Source organism: Mastomys coucha, unplaced genomic scaffold (genome assembly GCF_008632895.1).
Source record: "Mastomys coucha isolate ucsf_1 unplaced genomic scaffold, UCSF_Mcou_1 pScaffold16, whole genome shotgun sequence".
In the NCBI taxonomy this organism is placed as follows: Eukaryota; Metazoa; Chordata; class Mammalia; order Rodentia; family Muridae; genus Mastomys; species Mastomys coucha.
The window spans coordinates 34,405,486-34,412,746 of NW_022196898.1; the positions used below are offsets into that span (position 1 = coordinate 34,405,486).

The 7,261-nt window shown below is 42.2% G+C and overlaps 1 long non-coding RNA gene across 2 annotated transcripts; it reads right to left on the bottom strand.

The window, feature by feature from the left end:
* Positions 1-696: 696 nt before the first annotated feature.
* LOC116094098 lies at positions 697-6,755 on the bottom strand. Of its 2 annotated transcripts, XR_004119973.1 has the most exons (4): positions 6,642-6,755; positions 2,223-2,293; positions 1,123-1,293; positions 697-1,028 (listed from the first exon to the last, which is right to left on the bottom strand). It is a non-coding gene; the product is annotated as an uncharacterized LOC116094098 (long non-coding RNA). The 2 variants fall into 2 exon arrangements; XR_004119972.1 differs by having other exon boundaries at positions 697-1,293.
* Positions 6,756-7,261: the final 506 nt, after the last annotated feature.

The window sequence follows — 7,261 nt, forward strand, 5'->3', positions numbered from 1 at the left end:
TCTTTACCTTGTCCTGTGATGCAAGATGCACATCAGACTGCAAAGCCTTTGCAGTCACCACACTTGAGTTATTCTTCCCTTCTGCATGCTCTACCAGTGGCTCAGTCTTATATGCCTTGCTCTAGTTAACGATGAAGATTGAACTATGTAGAGAGATCAGAGTAACCATGGATTCACAAACCTTGGCTTGGCCAATAGTCACCTCCTCAGGTTCCATAAGGAACGGTAGAAGAGTTGTATCTAGCAAGTGACATGTTTGAAAGGTTACACGTTTGTTTCCATCCCTACCCTGCCCTGAGGTGGAGACATTAGCATATAGAAGAGGCACCGAGAATTTACTTCATGGGACCTGAGAGAGAGAGCTCAAAAGCTTAAATGACATCTCTGTATAACTGGGCTACTATTGTGCTGTTAGTCTGCACTTCTGCGACATTCTGTGCAGTGACTTAAAGCTGCATCCTCCATTAAGAAGCACCATTACATGCAATGAGTGTGTTTATAGGGTCTACAACAAACTGCCTAATCACACTGAATTCCACACCACACAGTCAGGGACTGTGGTAGACACCTCTGCAATCCCATCCTGCATCCCTCCCTTCTAATCCATATGATCTCGATCACATTCTCACGAATTAGACTGCCCTCACTCTCTGTCTCCATCTCATTTCCCCTCCTGCTCTCTGAGATCACTTCCCAAATAAATAACCTGCTCCAAGGCCTCTCAGAGTCGCCCTTGAAAGAGCCCAAGCTAAGAGATAGAATTAATAGGTTTTATTTACAAATAGGCCATTCTCCACAGCTGTAGATAAACAAGGTAAAAAAAAGCCAATAGCCGAGCAGATTACTCCAATAAAACAGCAATCCTTAATTCACAAGCGGCACAGTCAGGAGGCAGGCAGGAGAAGAGCCTTCAGGAAACCTATTCCTGCTCCACCCCAGAAGTCTCACATACAGGGGACTGCGTAACTCCGCCCCTGTAGAGGAATCACAACCTCTTCGAGTCCATGTCTTCTCACCAATCTGAAGAACTGTGACAAGCAGGGCAGGAGAGAGAAAGAAGGCTGCCGTAATCACGGCTTTTTAAAGACTTTTTCTTTTTTCTTTTTAGATGCAGTTCAGTACCTCGCTCTCCATGGCCCTGGTTATTTTTGATTGTGGTTTAATTTAACTCTGGCCTTCTCGTCCCCATGCCTGGCTCGTTGGAATTCAGTGAAGAGAAAGCCTGAAACTGTCTTCCTAGCACCTGTGTTGAACTTGGAAAGTCCTTGTCATGGCTCGTGCCCCTTCTGCTTTCTAGGAGAACAAAGAGATGAGCATGTCATAGAATTGCATCTCCACTCTGACAGCATCAAACTCATGACCTGTTTTTTTTCTATTTCGTCCTCTAAAGAATAACAAAAATCCTCTTTCCAAGCAACTTTCAACTGCGAATTTGCCAGCTAAGTGTAACTTGGAATTTGAATGTAATTCCTTTAGCAATACTCTGGAAACCTGAAAAAAAAATGTATAGCTGCCTGAGAGAGTTCCAATTTGCTGAGGGTTTCATCTTTCCCCAGAATAAAATATTCCAAACAATACATTTAAATAAAGCTTTTTGGTGGAGATTGAAGCTGGCTTCCCGAGAGCCATATGTTCCCAAGCCTATTAGTTGAAATGTAAAGGTAAAACCCAACCCATAGGCACCGACCACTGAAGACATTATTAATTACTCGCAGCTCTCTTTCTCATCAAATCTGTAGTTCCTGCATTCTTTTCAGCCCAGACTCAAAACAATCATTGTTGATAAGCTAATGGAAGAAAATCAGAGACTGGAGAGATGGCTCGGAAGCTAAGGGCCACCCTCTGCCAGTTCCAACGAACCATGTTGGAAGACTCATAACCACCTGTACCTCCAACTCCAGGAGATTCGATGCTCTCTTCTGGCCTCTGTGCATAACTATGTGCACAGACTCTCATCACAGACATACATGCATATACATAATAGTAAGCAACACAATAGAAAACATGCAAGATAAACATAAAATAGCATTAAAGACATAATAATCACTTATTTTCATCAAAGCAAACTCTTGACCCTAAGAACCTGGTTGCTAGTACAGACAATAAAAATACTGGCAAATACATAGTTAATATCTAGAGCACAGTTTGGCCAGTACCTCTTAAATACCTTATGTCGGTCAGCTTTCTGTCACTATACCAAACAACTGAGGTAGTCAACTTACAGGGAGTTTCATCTTGGCTCATAGCTTCAAAGGTTCTAATCCATGGCTGTTTGGTCCCATTTCTTCTAAGCCTGTGCCAGATGACAATGAGAAGAAACAGAAGAGACATGTTCACCCCATGGTCAGAAAGTGGAAGAGGGGACAAAAGGGCCAGGGTTCTATCTCTTTTAGGATACACACACAATGACCAATGACCTTGCACCTCCCACCTCTGGAAGCTTCCAGTGGCTCCGATAGCACCAGGCTGGGGACTACAGTGTCAACACATGGGAGATATTTAAGGTTCAAACTTAAGCACACCTGTTTTCTATTTCTCAGAATAGAAATACTCAAAATAATTACTTTTGTCTGGACACATGTTTTCTAAGCTAAAGGCAGATCATTTAGGGATTTCCATTTAAAGAGGGTAGGCAAACCTTTCTTTCTTCCATCTGCTGTAGAGAAGTTGGTTGGTCTGGCCAGAGAGATCCAGCAGCCGCCTAGAGGATGAAAGTTGCATCCTAGGCTTTGTGCCTCAAAAACCTGGAAGAAGCTTCCATTCGCACTAACCACTAGGACTAGCCCTACCAGACAGGCAATCTCAGACATTTTATTTTACTTTCAAATAATCCACCTCACTTAAGTTACGACCTGCCAAGTTTCTGTCCCGCATATCTTAACTGATTAGCATAAAATATGTACACACACCACACATATTAAAGTAGGTATATAATAATGAAATATATGGCCAGCAGTGAATAACAACTGTTCACTGAAAAAAAAAAAACACAGTAAACAATTGCAGGCTTAAATTCTGACATTTGTCAGAAATAAAACTACATTTTTGGGGTGTGTGGGTTGTAGATTGTATTTAGTGGCAACATCATTTCAGAAAAGTTGCAGTGTTTGCACTGAGTAAATTAATGAATGGTTAAAACTCTATTTTAAGTTGAGATACTGTTTCCTGTTTTAAAACACTTTACAGAGCTGTAAACCCCCCACCTGCATTGGCTCATTCAAGGGAACTGCCCATCTGCATTTTAGCCCTCTTTGTCTCATCAAAGCATCCACACCATTGAAGTACCAGTGCTGCCATTCCATCCTCTTGGTTTTAAAACACCAGAGCGGAGCTCATTTGCATATTAGTTGGCATAAATTTAAATATTAATTTCAGGACACATTGCCTCTAAATCCAAAAAATAAATATAGCCTTCTGCTGTATTACAATACAGATAACCAATATTTAGAGCTCGGAAGTGTCTAAACATTTTAAACCACCTACATTTAATTAGGCTCAGATTAAATGTATACATACATGTGTCTTACAAATTCATTCACACAGTGGTCAAATTCCAGGTTGTGGTCCTCAAGATGAATATATTCCTCTCATTTATTTTCATGTGTCCAGCTATAAATGCTTCCAGTTTAGAAGAGCTGATAATCTAATTTTTAGGACTGTATTGTCTGGGCCATTCTTTTAGCTGCAAAGAGTAGAAGAACCCACCTACAACTGCTTTAAACTAAGCTATGGGTTTATAGGCTCACTCAAGCTGAAGCCCGAGGTGGTCTAACTTCTGGTACAATTGTGCCGAGGTGTCCAAGTGATTTCTCTGTCTCTCAGCCCTAACTCCTCTGGCTTTGTTCTCTCACTGATCCTCGAACGTGTGCTAGGAAGGTATGTGTGGCTTTGCCATCACACGGGTCCCCCCACACGTGCTAGGAGGACATGCCTACCAACCCCACATTTATGCCCTGCATGTTCCTAATGATGTCAGAAGAATCAGTCAATCCCCGGGGGCTGGGAGAGGTTTCCTATCCAGTTTCAATCAGGTGCTCAACTTGCCGGATGGCAGCTTTGCCAGAATCAAATGCAGTTAGGAAGGACCATTTCCAGGAGGGAAAGTGAGAGTAATTAAAAAAAAAAAAAAAAGGTGGGGTATTGTACAACTGGTGGGAGGGGGAGAAGCATGCCCATTCTTGGGATTTTGCTGAAATGAGGATGTGATGAATGTGATCCAGTCCCCAGTGGGCTACCAAAGCTGATCCTGTCTTTAAAAATCTGGGCTGCTACCAACAGGGAATTACTGGGATGTACAAGAGCTGCTTAATCTTTTATGTGCAAACAAATCACCTGTAATTAAAAATGTGTATGCATTTGGATCCAGTAGGTTTAGAATATGGCTTGGGATTGGGTAGTACTGTAAATTCACACTGGTCTGTTGTCACACTGTAACGTCACACAAATCCATTGGTTCTCAGACCACAGTGAACAGCAAAGGTCAATCAATGCCCCTAAGACCTCAGCAACTTGCCCACACTTTACAGAACTGTTTTACCATCTGCCTTTGGTCACCTTAGGTCCTGTAGTTAGCCACCTTTCCTGCTGCCATTCAAGAATTAAGAATTAACATAGCAAGGACTGGAGAGGTGGTTCAGGCGTTAAGAGCACAGACTGTTCTTCCAGGGGGCCAAGGTTCAAATCCCAACACCCACATGGCAGCTCATAACTGTCTGTAACTCCAAGATCTGACTGACACTCTCACACAGACATGCAGGCAAAATACTAATGCATGTAAATAAATAAATTAATTAATTAATTTAAAAAAAAGGATTAACATAGCAGAAGTCCCTGGCTTGGTTAGCCTGGAGCCATTTTCCCAGCTTCTGCTCTGACAAGCAGGCCCTGCTCTGTGACTGGCACCTGTTTGGAGCGATGCACCATGCTGAGCAATTGGGTCCAGGCACTGTTGGACCAGCTTTCAGTTTGCATTCTCTTGAATTATGGAGAGTTCAGGAAAATAGTACTATAGATAACATTTCTTTCTGGACATGCAAAATGACTCGTCTGCATAATGTGCAGCAAATTCCTACATCTGACTCAGCACCTGGGTGTTCTTGCTCATTTAGCATGCAGGTGTAGAAAAGATGTAGAAGGCCTTCCTGGGATGCTCTCCAGACATAATCCTCATCAGCTGCAGGCCAGAAGAACAAGAGCTGTATCTGAGCTTTCGGACAGGGGTGTGAGAACGGAGACAAGCAGCATCGGGCTTTGTCTGGCAGAACGTTATACTTCTATGCCTCCTCCCTGCCCTTTCTCACACATGACTTGATTCCCTCCTCCCACCCACTAGCTTAGACTACATCCAATTTTTTGCTTTGTCTCCATGAAGAAAAAAGAGGTAAAAGAACTCTGGGGAGAACTGAGAAACATCATACTGTGGTTCTTTCTCCAGCATTGTTAATGGATGGAACCAGACGAGGAGGATATGAGAGCATTGAAGTGGAGAAAAGCTTGACCTGGCCTGACTTGGGAAATCCTGGGAGCAGCTGGATTGGCTGGACGTAGACCATTGTGTGTAGGTTTCACCTGGAAAAGCCACTGCATTCCCTTATTTGCAAGGGAGAGGAGCAAGACACTGAACTCAGGGCTCACACTTCCCAGGCTAGCCCAGCCCTCCCTCCTCTTCTCTCTCAGCCACACCAGAGCAGAGCAGAGGTGTGAGGCTAAGCTCTGGCCACAGCCCACACCAGCCCTACGTTCAGGACTGTGTTTGTCATTCTTTTTCAACTGTCTCTCCCAGAGTGCTAGCTCAGTCCACACTGCCCAAGAAGTGCAAAACATCAGTCCCTTTCAGGTATGTGATTATAGCACTTTCAGGAAGCACAGGGTTCAATTTCCTACATAGAAAATAAGCCATTCTTAGTGAATCAAAATTTCATATCACATTTTTGTGTAAATCTGATGGGAAATTTGGTCTGGGGAAATTTTCTCATCTTAAGATATGTAAATTTACTACTTGATTATAATGCCAACCCATGATCCACTGCTGCTACCCCGCCTCTTGTAAGCTGAGAGGCCATAAACACTGCTATATTAAAAATGTACCCACCAAAGTAAAATTAGCACTCAGCAAATGCTTATTTTTCTAGAATTTTATTTCTCAGATGGATTGCTATAATTTTTAGTGGAACATAGTCCCAGCCCATAATAAATATATAAGCCTATCAAAACCTGATAGAAAACCACACCAGAAAATACACTGGGAAGTAGGGACCAGTTCTGCACTAGCCTCCAGGGATGTGTCTCCTGATCTAATAGAATATTTCCAATTCTAATTTCTCTGATTCTGTGAAATCAATTTTTCTATAAACTGTAACCAGTCCATGAACACTTTACAAAAACTAATCGTATTGACATAATAGGCATGTCATGTTACGGCTTGATGGACATTCCGTTGTTCTTTTATTGAAACTAATAGACTAGCATTAAAAGGACTGAACATGGCAACAGTTTATGGTCCTGACTTTTTTTTTCCCTAGCCTTTTAAATTTGATGGTGTGGCATATTGGCTCTCCATCTCCTTTTATGGGTATTTGAGTTTGACTCTGTTAGAAATGACAAAGAAATGGCCAAGAAGAAGCATTATGCCACTATCTTACCCTCAGCAGAGCAGTCAAGAAATAGCCATGCGGTGGCATCTTCATCTGCGAAGTTCATATGTCAGCGGCTGCTGCTGGGAAGTTTCAATGAGAGAGAAGAACTATGAGGATAAGATACTGCTTTGTAATGCTGACAAATTAGCTGATCGTAGCTCTCTATCTCAAAAATACTTCTACCGAGGAGAGCCAGATGAAATTGAAGTTGGTTGTGTCAACCCAGGATGACCTTGAGTGAAACAGATCTCCCTGTTTACCAGGCATAAAGATTACAGTGCCGTCATCAATCAGGAAGCCAAGGGTATCCTAGAGTTTCCTTACTAATTTGAATTTCACCGGGCATGGAAGCAAAGGCTTTATTGTTAATTATTGGTATTATTGTTATGTAATGCGATTTGGATGTCTCTTCCAAAACAGATGGGCTTTCTTCTTAGATGTTTACCACAGTTGTAGCCAGTAATTAATTTTGTGATCATATATTTAATGTTGGTCTCCCCAACTGAGCTACTAAATACTATGAAATCAAGGACCAGATTCATCCCTCTGACCCTTATAGCTCTCTCTAGCAGCTAACACAGACTCAGTAAATAGAGAAAGCAGTTTGTTCAGTAACTGTTTCTATC